Source organism: Salvelinus fontinalis, chromosome 5 (genome assembly GCF_029448725.1).
Source record: "Salvelinus fontinalis isolate EN_2023a chromosome 5, ASM2944872v1, whole genome shotgun sequence".
Lineage (NCBI taxonomy): Eukaryota > Metazoa > Chordata > Actinopteri > Salmoniformes > Salmonidae > Salvelinus > Salvelinus fontinalis.
In genome coordinates this window covers 34,912,677-34,932,740 of record NC_074669.1, presented here as the reverse complement: position 1 = coordinate 34,932,740, position 20,064 = coordinate 34,912,677, and the positions used below count along the sequence as shown (strand labels likewise).

Sequence of the window (20,064 nt, the reverse complement as noted above, 5' to 3'; positions counted from 1 at the left end):
TTTCATAAGGGAAAATCAAGTCTAAAATTTCAAAGTGGAAATAACAAACTTCAGAAGTGTTTTTAAACCTCAAATAAATTACAGGTTTTAAATGTCCTGCATTGCAGGAAAGGAAGTGGATGATCAAATTAAGATCCTACATCTATGCGTTCGAGCGTGGGTATATGTACGTGTATGTGACAGCTGCGTCGGTGTGCGTTTCTCCCTGACTGATGTCCAGTGGTGTTTACTCCAAGCTGAGGTGTGGAATACCACAGCTTGCTCCTAAACCCCAGCTCCGGCCCTCTGCCCTGCCAACCCCTGGCCTCCAACTTTGATCCACACTCTGGTTATTTGCTCCAACTTTTGGAGACCGTATGACATCACAAATAATATTTTTCTTGGTATCCAACTGGAGTGTACTGTTAGGAAGAGTAATGATTCAAATCAAGCTAATGGACAAGTGTGTGTGTGTGTGTTTGTGTGTATGCGTGTCGCATTGGCCAAACAAGTACATAACAGTCCTTTTTCACTCTTGGGAACAGGCCCTAAAAAGCCTAGTAAAAAAACAGTTGTCAGTGAGGTTGTGTGAAGGTTAGGACAAGACCCTTTGGATCTTTGCCAATGTAAGCAACCATACTGTACATCCAGCACAGTTTAGATAGTGTTTCTGTTAATATCAGCTATTTCATATCTCCACCTGGCACAGCCAGAAGAGAACTGGCCACCCCTCAGAGCCTGGTTCCTCTCTAGGTTTCTTCCTAGGTTCCTGCCTTTCTAGGGAGTTTTTCCTAGCCACCGTACTTCAACATCTGCATTGCTTGCTGTTTGGGGTTTTAGACTGGGTTTCTGTATAGCGTTTTGTGACATTTGCTTGTGTAAGAAGGACTTTATAAATACATTTGATTGATTTTGCCTTCATCTAGGGCTGGGCGATATGGCAAATCAATTATCACGATATCTATATATTTTTTCATTGGATAACGATAATAATCACGATATTAATCAAATAATGTTTAAAAGGTGCATATCTGCTTCAGACTCAATAATGCCTAATGCCTGAACAAACCGTAGTCTAGGGGTTAGAGCGTTGGAACAGTAACCGGAAGGTTACTAGATCGAATCCCTGAGCTGACAAATCTGTTGTTCTACCCCTGAACAAGGCAGTTAACCCCCTGTTCCCTGATAGGCCATCATTGTAAGTAAGAATTTGTTCTTAACTGACTTGCCTAGTTAAATAAAGGTCATTTTAAAAAATTATTATGAGAGCTACACATCAAATTATACTTTAAGGAAAATTATTCCATGCTTGCGGCCAGGGAGCACGTACCTGGGGTCAATTCAATTGATAAGCCTCTTGAAACCTTCCTTTTTGACTGTGCTAATTGGTAGCATGTCCTTAGCAATGCAATGCATAACAGCATTTGTGACAGCATAAATGCTGTCAGTGTTTGATTTGATTTGATTTGGATCTCTTTTAGTCCCCATTTGGACTAATCTTCCAAGAGTCCTTACATAATATACTAACATAATGACCCAATAAATATTCAATCTAAAAAATATTGATTCTTCATCTACTATAGTCCCAAAACATTTCTATGTATTATATTTAAATTGTTTTAAAATAATGTTTACATTTATATATTGAAAGGTTTCTAGTTTGCTCAGTTAATTTATTCCATTCCTTTATTGCTCTAAATCGAAATGTTCTTTTGCCTATTTCTCTTTTCTGTCTGGATAACGCATAGATGGTGGACAATCTATTCCTAGTATTTACGGAATATCTGTCTCTTACCAACTGAATACCGTTGTGAATAGAACTTGACCGTTTTAAATGATGTATATTATGAAATAAAATAAGCATGTTTTTTTCAATTATCTTATCGATTGATGACCAACCAAGAACACTGCGCATGACTGCAACAGAAGAACCATATCTCCACCTTAAAACAATCCTTGCTGCTTTGTTCTGTGCATTCTGCAGCCTCCTAACTAAACTTGATGATGCATTTCCCCAGACCACAGAACAGTAGTTCACCTGACTCTCAATTAATGCTTGTGTTATTTACTGAATATTTAGCTATCCTTCTGATTATGCATGCTGTTTTATTTTTATTTTTTTACATAGATTAGTTATTTGAGACGACCATGATAAGCAGTTGTCTAGCTGCACTCCCAATAGTTTGGTTTCTGCCACTTCTTCAATTTGTACTCCTCCCATATTTAATTGTATCCCATGCTGTTTTGGCCTTTTCCTAGTTGAACAGACCAACATAACTTTGGTTTTCTTGGTGTTTAAAACACAATTGTTTTGGCAAACCCACTCCCTGATATTCTCCAAATCTCCTTGTAAATCCTGCTGTACCTGTTGAACCGATTGTCTTGCTGCAGAAATTGTAGTATCATCTGCAAATATAGTAGCTTGAGTTTCAACTAAGGCATAGGGAAGGTCGTTGGTATATATTAAATAAAGAAGTGGCCCAAGGCAGCTGCCCTGCGGTATTCCACAGTTTAACACATGAGGGGAAGAAAATTAACCATTGATATAGGTGGACTGTTTCCTTTCAGTTAGATATGACTGTACCCAATTCAATGCTACCTCCTTAAAACCACAATTCAAAATTATTTCATGATCCACTAAATCAAATGCTGCACTGAAATCTAAAAATAGTACACCCACAAACTTGCCATTATCCATAGCATTGAGCCACTGGTCAGTCATGTCAACCAATGCAGTGGTAGTGGAATGGTTTTTGCGATAAGTATGCTGATTGGCTGTAATCAGATCATTCATTTCCATGTACACATTTCCACATTTGTCTACTCACAATACCCTCCAATATCTTACTGAGTGTAGGGAGTTGACTAATTGGTCGACTATTGGCAGGAGTAATGGGTTCTTTGCAGTCTTTCGGAATAGGACACAGTTTCGCATGCTTCCATACATTTGCAAACATCCCCTTTTCCAGTGACCAATTAAATATGTATCTCAGTGGAACTGCAGTCTGGGGGAGCAGCACAGCGAAGCAAAAAGTTGTCCATAAGACCATAACCTGTAGATTTACCATCAGGTAATGACTTCAATAGGTTTAACACCTCCTCCACTGACACCGTTTGCAGACGTAAAGAGCAGATCGTGTTGCTCATAATATGATCATCAATCCATTGGACAATAGCTTGTTTGGAAGAATGTATGTCTACATTGTTGCTCAGTAATTTAATTTTCTGTGTAAAAAAATCTGCAAAAGGATTGGCAATATCAACTGGTTTTGTTATTATTCTCCCGTCAACCTCCACACTAGATGGGCATGATGAGATAGATGTACCAAATAAGCCCTTAACTGTGTTCCATACCTTTTAAGAATCATTTTTACAATCAATAAAAGCATTGTTGTAAAATAACTTTTTTTTCCTTTCGATTCAATTTAACTGCATAATTACGTAATGTTCTATAATTCTAAACTAATTGATAGTTCATCAATTTCTAATTTTTACTTGGCTGCTAAGACTTTTGCCATATTTCTTTGAGAAAAAGCCTCACCCAGTTCATCATCAATCCATGGAGATGGACGGGCATCAACTGTACTCTTTCTTATAGGGGCATGATGGTCCATTACCTCAGTGAGCAAATCAATAAAATATTCTGTAGCGTGATTTAAATCATCCTCTAGATAAATCAGCTCCCAGGGTACAGCAGCCAAATCATTTAGAAATAGCTCATGATTAAATGTTAATTTTTTTATTTTGACCACAATCCCAAGGTTCCTAATTCTTTGGAACCTTGGTGTTCATGGTTATGGTCACAATATTATGGTCTGTCCAGCCCACTGGCATTGATCTGGCTTTTAAGCATTGCAATGGTATATTACAGAAAATCAGATCAATGTGTCTGAACGATGACCCAACTTAATTGAAGATCTAGTAGTATCATTAACCATTTGTTTCAAACCACAGTTCTTGGCATATCTCATCAATTTAGTTCTATTCGAATTATTGTGATCCTTCCAATTTATATTAAAATCACCCAAGATAAATACATCTCTGTTGCTATCTGTGGCCTGGTCAAACCCAGTGCATAAGTAATCCAGATAGGACACCTTAGAGCTAGGAGGTCTATACACACATCCTACCAATATGGGTGCCTGGTGAGGCAGATGTACTTGAGCCCATAGTGCCTCTACTTGACATACATTAAGGTCATCCCTCCTCTTAAAAGGTATATGATTCTAAATATACAGTGCTACACCCCCACCATTCCTGTCCCTGTCCCTTCTCAGTAGACTATATCCTTGAATGTTAATTTGTCCATCATTTACAGACGCATCTAAATGCGTTTCGGTCAAAGCCAAAATATGAATATTATTGATGTTGACCAAGTTAAAAACCTCATGTATTTTGTTAGGAAGGCTACATACATTAACCTGAGCCATATGCAACCCTTTCCTTATCAAGTGGAGATCCATAGAGCATGTATTCATTATAGTGGAGATCAATAGAGCATGTATTCATTATAGTGGAGATCAATAGAGCATGTATTCATTATAGTGGAGATCAATAGAGCATGTATTCATTATAGTTGAAGTTGATACACTACAACACAAAAACTCAGATTTGAACATTAAAATAAAATAGCCAGTTACTCTAGAGTCCTGATACAATTGCCCATTGATATAAAGTTTATCCATCACCATGGAGACTCGTTGATTCAGGCAACGCTTTTCCTTCATGATGGGATATAGTTTTTTTCTCTCCTTTCGTTGATCTCGGTGGGGAAGTGATCATTCATTCCAAAATCAGTGTTTCTGAGTTCTCTCCCCATGTTCTTCGTCATTTCCTTTTGCTTAAATTTATCAAAACATGCAATAATAGCCCGTGGCCTATTTCCAGAGGCCTTACCTATTCTATGGACTCTGGAGAAAGTGGCATTACGCACAACATCAGTGGGCAGTTTTAGCTGAGTTGACATAAAGTCTCGGACGGTGTCCTCACAGCCTCTGCTGTTGTCATTCTCCGGTATCCCTGAGAATATTAGATTGTTCCGCATTGATCGACACTGTACATCAAGCAAGGTTTCTTTAAGTTGTTTGGTCTCCCTTTGCACCACCTCCACCTTGCTATGAATAGAGCCTAAAGTACCTTTCAGCACCGTGTTCTCGTTCCTTAGATCATCAATCTGACGTTGGCTGAATTCTAGACTAGCACATAATGCATTGATGTCCTCTCGTGTATATATATATATATATATATATATATATATATATATATATGTATATATATATATATATATATATATCCAAGCTATCAAGTTTGGCAAGCCTTTCATTGATGGATTTTAACAAGTCAACATCCATATCAGTAAACCTCTCCCCACTCGCCACACGCGCCCTCTTACTAGGGGATGGTTTGGTTCCATCGTTGATACCTATTGGCCAACCTGGTTTTGTTTTGTTGATTTGGTTGGTTGTCCTTAACAATGCTTGAATCCTCCGTTAACTGCTTCGGGCAAACATCCCTAGATTGGCTGGTGCTTGAGGGGCGTTTATCAATACCGTGGCGCAAACTCAAACTTCCTGCATGTCCCTAAGAGTAATTTTGCTTCAGATGTTGAAAAAGGTTTGTCGTATTACCAGACTTCGTAGCCACCTGTCTACGGCACAATTTGCACCGAACATTGCTCTGCTCTCTGTCGGACTTCAAAAAGCCAAACCACTTCCAAATTACTGAAACAGTTGAACCCTTTTTATCAGTAATTTCTTCATTGGAAGCTGCTTCTTCTCCATGGCTATCACTGCCACTGTTTTCACCTACATCACTATTTCTTCATTGGAAGCTGCTTCTTCTCCATGGCTATCACTGCCACTGTTTTCACCTACATCACTATTTCTTCATTGGAAGCTGCTTCTTCTCCATGGCTATCACTGCCACTGTTTTCACCTACATCACTATTTCTTCATTGGAAGCTGCTTCTTCTCCATGGCTATCACTGCCACTGTTTTCACCTACATCACTATTTCTTCATTGGAAGCTGCTTCTTCTCCATGGCTATCACTGACACTGTTTTCACCTACATCACTATTTCTTCATTGGAAGCTGCTTCTTCTCCATGGCTATCACTGACACTGTTTTCACCTAGGGGAAGTTATCTGAATATCTTCTGAATCAAACTATTATTTGTGTTAATACTTCAGGAACTGTTTTAGGCTGCAGGAATGTTTTCAAAACGTTCTCTCTGGATGGTGATGGAGAGAGCCCACTGAACAGCCGAAGAAAACCAGCAGAGCATCTGAATTTGGTTTCGTCGATAAGCAACGGCAGTCCATTTGTTAGGACATTAAAGCACTGGCGTAGCTCACCCTGCACGTACCCACCTGACATTCCAGAATATTGCATAACGCTTTTATTGAAAGTGTCTTTCTCCTCTGAACTCTGCGTTTGTTCGCTTGCCTCGTCTTGGTTGTGCCAAGGATATGCAGCCCACACTGGAAGCCTCTTAGACAGAAAACACCTGTGTCCTGTATCACATCTTCAATCCGTTGTGTGTGTGTGTGTGTGTGTGCGTGCGTGCGTGTGTGTGTGTGTGTGTGTGTGTGTGTGTGTGTGTGTGTGTGTGTGTGTGTGTGTGTGTGTGTGTGTGTGTGTGTGTGTGTGTGTGTGTGTGTGTGCGTGCGTGCCTACGTGTGAGTGTGTCGAGCAAGTGCGTGCCTGCGCACACGTACGTGTGTGTGTGTGTGTGTGTGTGTGTGTGTGTGTGTGTGTGTGTGTGTGTGTGTGTGTGTGTGTGTGTGTGTGTGTGTGTGTGTGTGTGTGTGTGTGTGTGTGTGTGTGTGTGTGTGTGTGTCTACGTGTGAGTCTGTCGAGCAAGTGTGTGCCTGCGCACACGTACGTGTGTGTGTGTGTGTGTGTGTGTGTGTGTGTGTGTGTGTGTGTGTGTGTGTGTGTGTGTGTGTGTGTGTGTGTGTGTGTGTGTGTGTGTGTGTGTGTGAAATAGATTGGGTAACAGGTGAACTCTTTAACACCATCATGTACATAACATCGAACAGGATTCCTGAACAATTCTATCTGATCAGGACAGGTGCTCCAGGAGACATGCCAGTTTTTTTCCAGTTGTTACTGTTGTTTTCTATGTTGTTGTTCTGTACTTTCTATATGTTACAATTCATCTCACATGTTGGTTGGCTGGTTTTGATGTCAGTCTCATAAAACATACCCCCCCCCCTTCAAAACCAGCTTGACTGATGACATCGGATGCCTACTCGTCTTGTATAGTGTTAATACCTTAGCTAATGCAGCATCCAGGTCATATATCCCCCCCCCCCCCCCAGCCCTCTCTCACCCCCTCTATGCTGAGTGTCGGGTATCAGTCAGGCGCTGGCCTGGCCTGTAGAGTTCTGTTCAGAGGCCTTTGCAGTGCAGCGTCTATATTTTGCTTCTTACCACTACCCTCTTACCCCGTTAACCTTTGGTCCTCCATGTCTCCAGTGTCACAAACAAGCCCCAACATGAGCCCTCCAGTCAGGGGGTGGTCGACTGGTCAGGCAGTGTGTCTGCACTCTTCTCTCCTCACAGAATGGCTATCTTTACCCACTATGGCATGACATTACTGTAGCTCTGACCTCAGACAGGGCCGGTTTACACTGTGGCCTTCTCATGGAAGAGCTGGTAAACTGTCTCACTGCCTTGGAATCAGGGGGAGAGATCTAGAATGAGGACTTTGCCCGCTGCATCAGACAGTGGCATTAGTGTGACTGTGGGTACATGTGCTCTTAACAACCACAGAGTGTCACAGCAGTTCCTCAGAACATCAGAGGAAAAGGTGTGTGTGACTCCGTGATGTGACAATAAAAACACACACACGGTGGACATATTGTGCATTCGGAAAGTATTCAGACCCCTTGACTTTTTCCACATTTTGTTATGTTACAGCCTTTTTCTAAAATGTATGACTTTTGTTAAAATTGATGACTTTTTTTTATCAATATACACACAATACCCCATAATGACAAAGCGAAAACAGTTTTTTTGCACATTTATTACAAATAAAAAAAGACCCTTTGCTATTTACAATTGGCTCATTCATCCCCCTCCTCTCCCCTGTAACTATTCCCCAGGTCGTTGCTGCAAATGAGAACGTGTTCTCAGTCAACTTACCTGGTAAAATAACGGTAAAAAAAAAAAAAAAAAATCAACTCAGAATTTAGCTCAGGTGCATCCTGTTTCCATTGATCATCATTGAGATGTTTCTACAACTTGATTGGAGTCCACCTGTTGTAAATTCAATTGACTGGACATGATTTGGAAGGTCTATATAAGGTCCCACAGTTGACAGTGCATGTCAGAGCAAAAACCAAGCCATGAGGTCAAAGGAATTGTCCGTAGAGCTCCGAGACAGGATTGTGTCAAGGCACAGATCTGGGGAAGGGTACCAAAACATTTATGCAGCATTGAAGGTCCCCAAGAACACAGTGGCCTCTATTATTCTTAAATTGAAGAAGTTTTGAACCACTAAGACTCTTCCTAGAGCTGGCCAACCTTCCAACAGGACAATGACCCGAAGCACACAGCCAAGACAATGCAGGAGTAGCATCGGGACAGGTCTCTGAATGTCCTTGAGAGGCCCAGCCAGAGCCCGGACTTGAATCCGATCTAACATCTCTGGAGAGACCTGAAAAGAGCTGTGCAGCGACACTCACCGTCCAACCTGACAGAGCTTGAGAGGATCTGCAGAGAAGAATGGGAGAAACTCCCCAAATACAGGTATGCTAAGCATGGGGCGGCAGGTAGCCTAGAGTATTGGACTAGTAACCAGAAGGTTGCAAGATCAAATCCCCGAGCTGACAAGGTAAAAATCTGTCATTCTGCCCCTGAACAAGGCAGTTAACCCACTGTTCATAGGCTGTCATTGAATATAAGAATTAGTTCTTTACTGACTTGCCAAGTTAAATACATTTTAAAAATGTAGCGTCATACCCAAGAAGACTTGAGGCTGTAGTTGCTGCCAAAGGTGTTTCAACTGAGTAAAGGGTCTGAATACTTATGTAAATGTGATACTTCAGTTTTTTGCAAACATTTCTCAACCTGTTTTTGCTTGTCATTATCGGGTATTTTGTGTAGATTGAGGGGGAAAACTATTTAATACAACTTAGAATAAGGCTGTAACGTAACAAAATGTGAAAAATGTCAAGGGGTTTGAATACTTTCTGAATGCACTGTATATGACCATGATGCCTGTTTTTGAGGCCATATGCAGAGGACTGTAATACTCACATACTATAATAGACTAATATTTCATTTCAATGCTTTTAATGACATTAAGTCTTTGCGGTCAAGCTGCTCAGAACACACACACACACACACACACACACACACACACACACACACACACACACACACACACACACACACACACACACACACACACACACACACACACACACACACACACAGGCACACACACACACACACACAGGCACACACACAGGCACACACACAGGCACACACACAGACACAGACACACACACAGACACAGACACAGAGAGAGGGTTGTCTCATCCAGTCATGTTTGTCCCATGGCATCTACACTTCACCCCACAAACACAAACCATCCATCTCTTACAGTGTTGAATTCGTTTTTGTTGTCAAAGCAAACTTGTGTTCTTAAACCACTATCCAGAAAAACACAGTTGTGTCACCATGAAATGTAACAAAACCACAACTTGACTCCACTACAGTTTTTCATTCAACTCCATATCAGGTTTTGGTGTGTGCCCTGCCCTAGAACAGGTTCTGAAAGCTGGAAGCGTGCACCCAGTAAGTATTTGAGTTATGCCATTGACGTCAGCACAGTCATAAAGTAGATGGCTCCCCTTCCCCTCAAGTATTCCCCTGCCAGCAGCAGCCCTGTTCAGCCATAGGTTTAGTCTTATCCCAGTGGGCACGGACTTTCAGCATCTAGTTTTGATTTACATTTGGTTGAGTTATCAACTAACGTGAATCCAACCAAAAAAATCAACAACAACAGAAAATAATCACCATGTCATTGGGTTTGGGTTAAAAGTTAGGTGGAGAAAAATTCCTTATCGTTGATCCAATCAGTTTTCCGCATTGATTCAGCGTCATCGCGTTGAATTTCTTTGTTGAAATGACGTGGTTTTGATCAGTGGGAACATTTAGCCCAGTGCAGATGCATTCAAACCCTCAGAGTCGACCAAGCAGCTACACATGCAGATGCTTTTCTTTTGGGGATTTGGGAGAGAGTACATAAGCCCCCCTTTCTTTTGTAAAGCATGAAAGAAAAAGAAAATCTCCTTTTTCCGATGTTTGTCAATGGTGTGATAAAGAATGTTTGGCGAGGTTCCGAGTTTTCAGTTCCTCCCTCTCGTTAAAAAAAACAAAAAAACAATGAATGATATACCTTCATGTCATTTTTTTATGGAACTTTAACCAAACATGGGAGTGAACTCATATAACGTGTGTTTTTCCTCCGAATTTCAAAATAACTTCCTCTTTAACTAGCAAGCCTTAAGGAAGTAAGTACCTGTTTTATTTGTTTTGAATGTAACAGTATTTACATTTTATTTAATCAGAATGTCCAATTTACATAATTAATGTCTTTATGAAGATAGTTTGTGTCAGAGAAAGCCACTAGGAAATGATTAAACCAAACTCAACATTTGCTAAACTGATCAAGTCCTAATTGAATCAGGATCAGGAGTTCAAATTCTGCATCCACTTTGTGAGTGTCCTTAATTGCCCAGCAACACAAAAGCACACACACAAACGATGCACACACACACCTACACAGATGACCCCTCGCTGAAGCCTGTTGGTAGAGGTCAGCTGGGTATGCGGTGATATGGTCCTCAGATGTCTACAGGGACACTGATCCACACTGCGTCACAGATCTATAAAGGCTTCCAAACGTCCTTCTCACCTTCTCTTCACCCCTTTCCTCATCCCTCGTAGCTATGCCCTGCTGGCTCCAAAGGACAACTAACTGAGACTAGAGTTAACCATTAAGGCTTAGCTCACCACTGGGCTCTGTGGAGTTTGACTAGAGCCACACTATCAACGTCTAGCGATCAGACCAATGTCTAACTCACTCTGATGTTTATTGTGTTAATAGAGTTTGGGGTCATCTTTGGAGGCATCTGACAGTCACCCAACATGACTCCTACTGGTCTGTCTTATAACCAACAGATGATACAATCTTCACTATCAAAGGACACACAGAGAGAACTCTGAACCAAGTAACCCCAGGTCCCTTCTGGCTCTATGACAGTTATGTTACACGAACGTCATGTAGCATTTGGGAAAAGCAACAACAACTGGGTAGAAGTGTGGTAATTGGGTTATGAATCTTTGTGATCCGTGTTAATATGGTGATTTGGAGTGCAAACTCCAGTCATCGTCCGTCCCACCAGTCACAATGGGCCCTATTGAGGTCTGCCAACAGTCTTCCTATCAGTGTGAAAGTTCACGTCAGGTGAACAGACAAAGCTCGGTCTGTGTGTGTTTGTGTCTGTGTGTGTGTGTGTGTGTGTGTGTGTGTGTGTGTGTGTGTGTGTGTGTGTGTGTGTGTGTGTGTGTGTGTGTGTGTGTGTGTGTTTGATCGCCTCACATAGATGCCTATGCAACCCAGTAAATGATGTCAGCGTTCTATTCGAGCGGTGAGCATTCGCTCTGAAAACTCTCAAGCAACTTCTCACGCAAACTTCACACGTGCCAAACTGTCTATCTTTCCCAGGGTCTTTCTGATTTAGCAGATGGGGGTAAGGGTGAGTGAGCGTGTAAAGAGAGGGGAGTCAAGGTTGGCCAACCATCCTAAGGGCTGAAAGGGGGAGCGACGGAGAGAGAGAGAGAGAGATCGAGAGAGGGATGGGGGCATGCATGGTGGGGTGATTTTCTTGATTTGATTACCTGGTTGCATGACCAATTTACAGCGTTCCCTGCTGGTTTCCGGCGGTTGGTCATTCCGTGTCTGAGGTGTTCCCTAGTAATTTCGCCTGGCCTGTTTACAGAAATGTCTGGCGGGCTGCAGTGGCCGAGGGGAGGGAGAGAGGGACAGGGAGAGCAGTGTTACAGAACGGCTGAAAACGAATGTACAGGGAGCGGCGATCATGGATGCTCACACACACAGACACACAGACACACAGACACACAGACACACAGACAGACAGACAGACAGACAGACAGAGTCTGTGTTTGAATCAGTCAATGCATTACTATGTACTGCTTTATTTACTATCAGAACTACTGTTGTGTTATCCATGTCCCTGTTAGCCATATCTTACTTGAAATTAAATTCCTTCAAACTTCAAAAAGTTTCAATTAGTCAACAAGTGTCAATTCTTGCAGTTGAAATAGAACATTTCAGCCATTTAGGAACAATTTATACTATTAACAATGAGTTGAAGAAACTCATCTAACTAAACCCAGCAGTAAGGACTTACTCTTAATGCTCACACACACACACACAGACCAAGCTTTGCCTGTTCGTCTGACGTGAACTTCCACACTGATAGAAAGACTGTACATTTTTCAATTTTTTTATTGAATGTTTAAAACATACAATATACTTGCAGTGAAGCCGCGAAAGACTGTTGGCAGACCTCAATAGGGCCCATTGTGACTGGTGGGACGGACGATGACTGGACTTTGCACTCCAAATCACCATATTAACACGGATCACAAAGATTCATAACCCAATTACCACACTTCTACCCAGTTGTTGTTGCTTTTCCCAAATGCTACATGACGTTCGTGTAACATAACTGTCATAGAGCCAGAAGGGACCTGGGGTTACTTGGTTCAGAGTTCTCTCTGTGTGTCCTTTGATAGTGAAGATTGTATCATCTGTTGGTTATAAGACAGACCAGTAGGAGTCATGTTGGGTGACTGTCAGATGCCTCCAAAGATGACCCCAAACTCTATTAACACAATATTAACACAATAAACATCAGAGTGAGTTAGACATTGGTCTGATCGCTAGACGTTGATAGTGTGGCTCTAGTCAAACTTCACAGAGCCCAGTGGTGAGCTAAGCCTTAATGGTTAACCCTAGTCTCAGTTAGTTGTCCTTTGGAGCCAGCAGGGCATAGCTACGAGGGATGAGGAAAGGGGTGAAGAGAAGGTGAGAAGGACGTTTGGAAGCCTTTATAGATCTGTGACGCAGTGTGGATCAGTGTCCCTGTAGACATCTGAGGACCATATCACCGCATACCCAGCTGACCTCTACCAACAGGCTTCAGCGAGGGGTCATCTGTGTAGGTGTGTGTGTGTGCTGCTTGGGGGATTTGGAAATGTGGGCAGAGTGTGTCCACTAAGTCAAAACTCATAATCTCATTGATAAATACCGCAAACAGAGGTTGTGTCCCAATTCAACGGCTCAGACATGAGACGTATGTGGCAGGGTCTACAGACAATCACAGACCACAAAGGGAAAACCAGCCACGTCGTGGACACCGATGTCTTGCTTCCGGACAAGCTAAACACCTTCTTCGCGCGCTTTGAGGATAACACAGTGCCACCGACGCGGCCCGCTACCAAGAACTGTGGGCTCTCCTTCTCCGTGGCCAAAGTGAGTAAGACATTTAAGCGTGTTAACCCTCGCAAGGCTGCCGGTCCAGACAGCATCCCTAGCCGTGTCCTCAGAGCATGCATAGACCAGCTGGCTGGAGTGTTTACGGACATATTCAATCTCTCCCTAGCCCAGTCTGCTGTCCCCACATGCTTCAAGATGTCCACCATTGTTCCTGTACCCAAGAAAGCAAAGGTAATTGAACTAAATGAATATCGCCCCGTAGCACTCACCTCTGTCATCATGAAGTGCTTTGATCATATCACCTCTATCTTACCTGACACCCTAGACCCACTTCAATTTGCATACCGCCCCAATAGATCCACAGACGATGCAATCGCCATCGCACTGCACACTGCCTTATCCCATCTGGACTATAGCTCAGTATTCAACACCATAGTACCCTCCAAGCTCATCATTAAGCTTGAGGCCCTGCGTCTCAACCCCGCCCTGTGCAACTGGGTCCTGGACTTCCTGACGGGCCACCCCCAGGTGGTGAAGGTAGGAAACAACACCTACACTTCGCTGATTCTCAACACTGGGGCCCCACAAGGATGCGTGCTCAGCCCCCTCCTGTACTCCCTGTTCACCCATGACTGCGTGGCCACGCACGCCTCCAACTCAGTCATCAAGTTTGCAGACGACTCAACAGTAGTAGGACTGATTACCAACAATGACAAGACAGCCTACAGGGAGCAGGTGAGGGCCCTGGGAGTGTGATGCCAGGAAAATAACCTCTCACCCAACATCAACAAAACAAAGGTGCTGATCGTGGACTCAGGAAACTGCAGAGGGAGCACCCCCCTCTCCACATCGACGGGACCGTAGTGGAGAAGGTGGAAAGCTTCAAGTTCCTCAGCGTACACATCACTGACAAATGGTCCACGCACACAGACAATGTGGTGAAGAAGGCACAATTCAACCTCAGGAGGCTGAAGAAATTTGGCTTGGCACCTAAAACCCTCACAAACCTTTACAGATGTACAATTGAGAGCATCCTGTCGGGCTGTATCACCACCTGGTATGGCAACTGCACCGCCCACAACCGCAGGGCTCTCCAGAGGGTGGTGCAGTCTGCCCAACGCATCACTGGGGCAAACTACCTGCCTTCCAGGACACCTACAGCACCCGATGTCACAGGAAGGCCAAAAAGATCATCAAGGACAACAACCACCTGAGCTACTGCCTGTTCACCCTGCTATCATCCAGAAGACGAGGTCAGTATAGGTGCTTCAAAGCTGGGACCGAGAGGCTGAGAAACAGCTTCTATCTCAAGACCATCAGACTGTTAAATAGCCATCACACTAGCACATATAGAGGCTGCTGCCCTAGATACATAGACTTGAAATCACTGCCCACTTTAATAATGGAAAACTAGTCACTTTAATAATGTTTACATATTTTGCATTACTCATCTCATATGTATAAACTGTACTCCAGCCTATTCTAATGTATCTAAGTCTATGCCGCTCTGACATTGCTCGTCCAAATATTTATATATTCTTAATTCCATTCCTTGACTTTAGATTTGTGCGTATTGTTGTGAAGTTGTTAGACATTACTTGTTAGATATTACTGCACTGATGGAGCTAGAAACAAGCATTTTGCTACACCCGCAATAACATCTGCTAAACACATGTATGTGACCAATACAATTTGATTTGATTTGAAATGGCACCCTATTCCCTATGCAGTGCACTACTTTTGACCAGAGTCTGATGGTCCCTTGTCAAAAGTAGTGCACTATATAGGGAATAGGGTGCCATTTGGAACACAACCAGAGAGAAGCCAGGCAGGCGCCTTCCCTCTCCTCACATCCAGTCACTAGTCTTTTTTAGGAAGAGTTGCTCAACACCTCACGGTCCTGAAGACTAGCTCTGTTTTATTATGGCTGTTATACATGAAACGGGTCAGATCACCCTTGACACAGCTGTGTATCAACCTACGTCACTGTTTGTGTGGGCATTTGATGTGGGTATGTAGCACATCAGATTAACCCTAAACAGTACCCTTATTTGCAGATGATATGGTGCTACAGAGAAAGTGCTGTTGCAGTACTAATGAGAAAAACAGAGTTCCTCAGAGCAGAGGTAGGATCTCTCTGGTGGGAATGGAGAGAGAAAGATGCCGGAAGAGTTCAACAGAGTGATAAAGAATAGAATGCAAATGTGTGTGTGCGTGTGTGTGTGTGTGTGCGTGCCTGTGCTCGTGTGTGTGTGTGTGTGTGTGTGTGTGTGAGAGAGAGAGCGATAGGCCCTGGAGGACCAGTGTCCTGTTCCTGTCTCTCTCCTCAGGGAGCATAGGGGGTTTCTAACAGGGGGGACCACAACATCCATCCTGTGTGTTGTAGGCCTAGGTTGTCAGGGATGTGAAAGCTGGTCGTTAGTGCTGTGAAGCTTCAGTAGTTTTAATGGTTCATAGTGAAACTGAGCCTGCCCCCTCGTCTCCCATCCTCTACAGGAAACTGAGTGATGAGTGTCTCAATCACAGCTGTCACACACACACACATACACACACACACACAAAACATAGCCCCCGACTCCATGCATCTGACACACACTTGTTCTGAAAGGACCTGACAGTGTCACGTACACACAAACACAAATACAGTGCCTTCAGAAAGTGTTCACACCCCTTGACTTTTTCCACATTTTGCTGTTGGATTTACATTTCTTTAAATTCTCACCTCCCATCTACACACAATACCCTATAATGGCAAAGTGACAGGTTTGTAGAAATCTTTGCAAATTTATTTGAAATTAAATCTAGAAATATCTCATTTACATAAGTATTCACACCCCGGAGTCAATACATGTTAGAAACACCTTTGGCAGTGATTACAGCTGTGAGTCTTTCTGGGTAAGTCTCTTACGAGTTTTGCACACCTAGATTTTACAATATTTGCATGATATTATTATTTAAAAAAATTCAAGCTCAAGTTGGTTTCCAAGTCTTGCCATAGATTTTCAAGACAATTTACTGTAAGTCAAAACTGTAACTACTGTAGGACACTCAGAAACATTCAGTGTCATGTTGGTAAGCAACTGTAGTGCACAATTGGCCCAGCGTCGTCCGGGTTAGGGGAAGGTTTGGCTCATCGCGCTCTAGCACCTCCTTGTGGCGGGCCGGGCGCCTGCAGGTTGACCTCGGTCATCAGTTGAACAGTGTTTGCTCCGACACATTGGTGCGGCTGGCTTCCGGGTAAAATGGGTGGGTGTTAAGAAGCGTGGGTTGGTGGGTCATGTTTCCGATGATGCAAGACTTGACCTTCACCTCCAGAGTCCTTTGGGGAGTTGCAGCGGTGAGACAAGATTGAAATTGAGGAGAAAAAGTGGGTAAAATACAACATTAACATGTATACAAATAAAGTCACTATTGGCCTCAAGTTGAAATCCTGGAGCGGTTTCCTTCCTCACCGGTAACTTAGTTAGGAAGGGCGCCTGTATCTTTTAGTAACTGGGTGTATTGATACATCATCCAAAGTGTAACAAATAACTTCATCATGCTCAAAGGGATATTCAATAGTTGCCCTTCTTTGCGAGGCATTGGAAATCCTCCCTGGTTTTCATGGTTGAGACTGTGTTTGAAATGCACTGGTAGACTGAGGGACCTTACAGATAATTGTATGTGTGGGGTACAGAGATGGGGTTGTCAATCAAAAATCATGTTAAACACTATTATTGCACGCAGAGTGAGTCCATGCTACTTATTATGTGACTTGTTAAGCCCATTTTTACTCCTGAACATATTTAGGCTTGTCATAACAACGCGGTTGAATACCTATTGACTAAAGACCTTTCAGCTTTTCATTTTTAATTCATTTGTAAAAATGTCCAAAAACATAATTCCACTTTGACATGATGGGGTATTTATTTTGTGTAAACCAATGACACAAAACCTCAATGTAATATATATTTTTAAATCAGGCTCTAACCAGGTGTGAAAGTAACTAGATCAAATTTCTTACTGGTGCAGGCACCGGAATGCGCGCAGACAATTTTTTTTATACTACAAAAATTACAGGGTAGCCTACTCTGCTGACACTGACATAAAAACGATGTTGTCTGATCCATATAATCGGCTAACGAAAAGGGGAGACACAAATACAATATGATGTCCATCTAACCTGGATGAGGAAATGATTGTCCAAAAACAAACAAAATTGGCACTGACCGAATGATAAAGACAGTGAATATGCACACTCTGGGATATGGCCAATGTTCGTAACTGACAGTCGCAACTTAACAATCATCTATTTGGTATTTGCAGCTTACGCTGCCCAAATTGCGGGCCCTTCAGACTGGTGGCTATGCGATTTAAAACAATCCACAGCTAAATGATCCTCTGTGGCCAAATCATGCTTTCTGGTGTAGTAGCCTATTTGTAATTATTTGTATTTATTTCTGTATAGACAGCAGTAAGCTAATTAGGCTATATCATTTTGGAAATTCAATTTACTTACGGGAAAGTATAGCTTCCTCTAGCCTTATGGACACGCTACTTATACCTTTTAACGTAGCACATCATGATGTTTTCATCTGATTGTCAAACAATCACTTAAAGAAGGCGCTCCTGTAGGCGACCCGCGTACATTCGTTCACTCACAAAATAATTGAAGCATCCAAACACCAACAGTGCACTGTGCAACCGCAATTTGATGAATGGAAAGAGACATCAGTTACAAACACCGAAGTGTAGTGTAATGAACTGCTGCGAGTGTCATTAGGCTTACACTTGTAGCCTGAATTGAGGCATCCACTGTTGTCCACTCGCGCCTCAGTCTCGGCCACTCATCTCACAATGTGTACTACTCCCTTCACAGAACAGCACAAACTGGCCCTAACCAGAATAGAAAGAGGAGTGGGAGGCCCCAGTGCACAACTGAGCAAGAGGAAAGTACATTAGAGTGTCTGGTTTGAGAAACAGACGCCTCACAAGTCCTCAACTGGCAGCTTCATTAAATAGCACCCGCAAAACGTCAACAGTGAAGAGGCGACTCCGGGATGCTGGCCTTCTGGCTACTTTGAAGAATCTCAAAAATAAAATATATTTTGATTTGTTTGACACTTTTTGGGTGACTACATAATTCCATATGTCTTATTTCATAGTGCTGATGTCTTCACTATTATTATACAATGTAGAAAATTGTAAAAAATTAAAATAAAAACTTGAATGAGTAGATGTGTCCAAAGTTACAGACTGGTACTGTAAATGGGTGTGTGTGTGTGCGTGTATGAGTTGGTTCTGCGAGTGTGTGTGTGTGTGTTTCCTGGCTGTTGGCCCCTACAGGCCAGATGTGTCTGGGATTGTGATCAGAGTGTTCCTTGTGAGTGTGTGTGAGGAGGAGAGGTGGTGAAATGTGGTAAGTTAGACTTACTGGGCCTTTTCACAGCTGCTTCCCCAGCCCAGACCCACTGATGTCAGACCAGACCAGCCTATAGGCTGTGCCAGCTCATCCCTAGCCCAGACTAGAACAGCCAGTCAGGGCAAGGATTTTATAGCGCTCGAAAACATCACACTAACCTCAGTGGAGGGAAAATACCACCAAACTCTCACGGAACTGTCCAATTTACCTTATGGAATATGGAATGCCAAATCAAAATGTCACCCATGTAACTGCAAAACGACTCAAATTATGTTTTATCAGTATAGTAACACACATAACTGTACTTGAGTAACCAACGTCACCGTTTGTAGTTACACAAGTAAAAACAACAAGTAAAATCTTGTCAGTTATAAAAGGGACTTTGGATACACATCAGGCTTTATTGTTTTTGTGACATACTGCACTACTGTCTTTTTGAACATATCCTAACTGGATTTATTGATATGTGTTAAGCTCCTGTGTACACTTTCATAGCTCACCTTTTGACCCAGTTGTAGGCTGTCTGGTGAGCTCATTTACATTAAGCATGATTACAAATGATCAAATCTCTATGCGTTTGTGCCATTTTATCCCATCATGGCTTCCCCACAACAGATTAACCGACTGATTGAGGCTGACCTGGCCCGACCTTGGTTTGCGGCCAAAACTGGGTCTTATATAAGGCAAAGAAGTGGGACTGGGTGGAGATGCAGATTTGGGGGACTGACCACTAGTGTACAAAGTCATATCCACAGCCACATTACGTATGCTAACGTCTTACAAGACACTGTAGCCTGTATACACACTGCAAGCTAGACAGACCCGTCAGAAAAAAATTGTGACATCTAATATAGTGACATCTGCTATATTAACATAGTGCATCACGTGTATTGAGAGCAGTGCTGTGGGGGAGAATATTGACATACAGTACCAGAGTCCCCCATACTGCTCCAATCTTCCAGTACTCCACTCCAGGGTTTACCCCAGCCCAGCCTCCAGCCTTACAGAGGAAAGGATTGATTGAGTTTGCAAACAGCCGGCGGCCTCAGTCTCTCTCCTCTCCTCTCTCTGCAGCAGGCCGGGAGAATGGTATAATGCCCCTGTATCTCTCATGTTTTGGTGAGCAAACATTCGCTCCCCTTTG

At 42.8% G+C, this 20,064-nt stretch overlaps 1 protein-coding gene across 2 annotated transcripts in view; it reads left to right on the top strand.

Annotated features, from left to right (window-relative positions):
• The window catches only part of LOC129855515 (cAMP-specific 3',5'-cyclic phosphodiesterase 4B-like), a 303,941-nt gene that overhangs the window by 262,851 nt on the left and 21,026 nt on the right, over window positions 1–20,064 (top strand). The gene's annotated exons all lie outside the window — the stretch shown is intronic.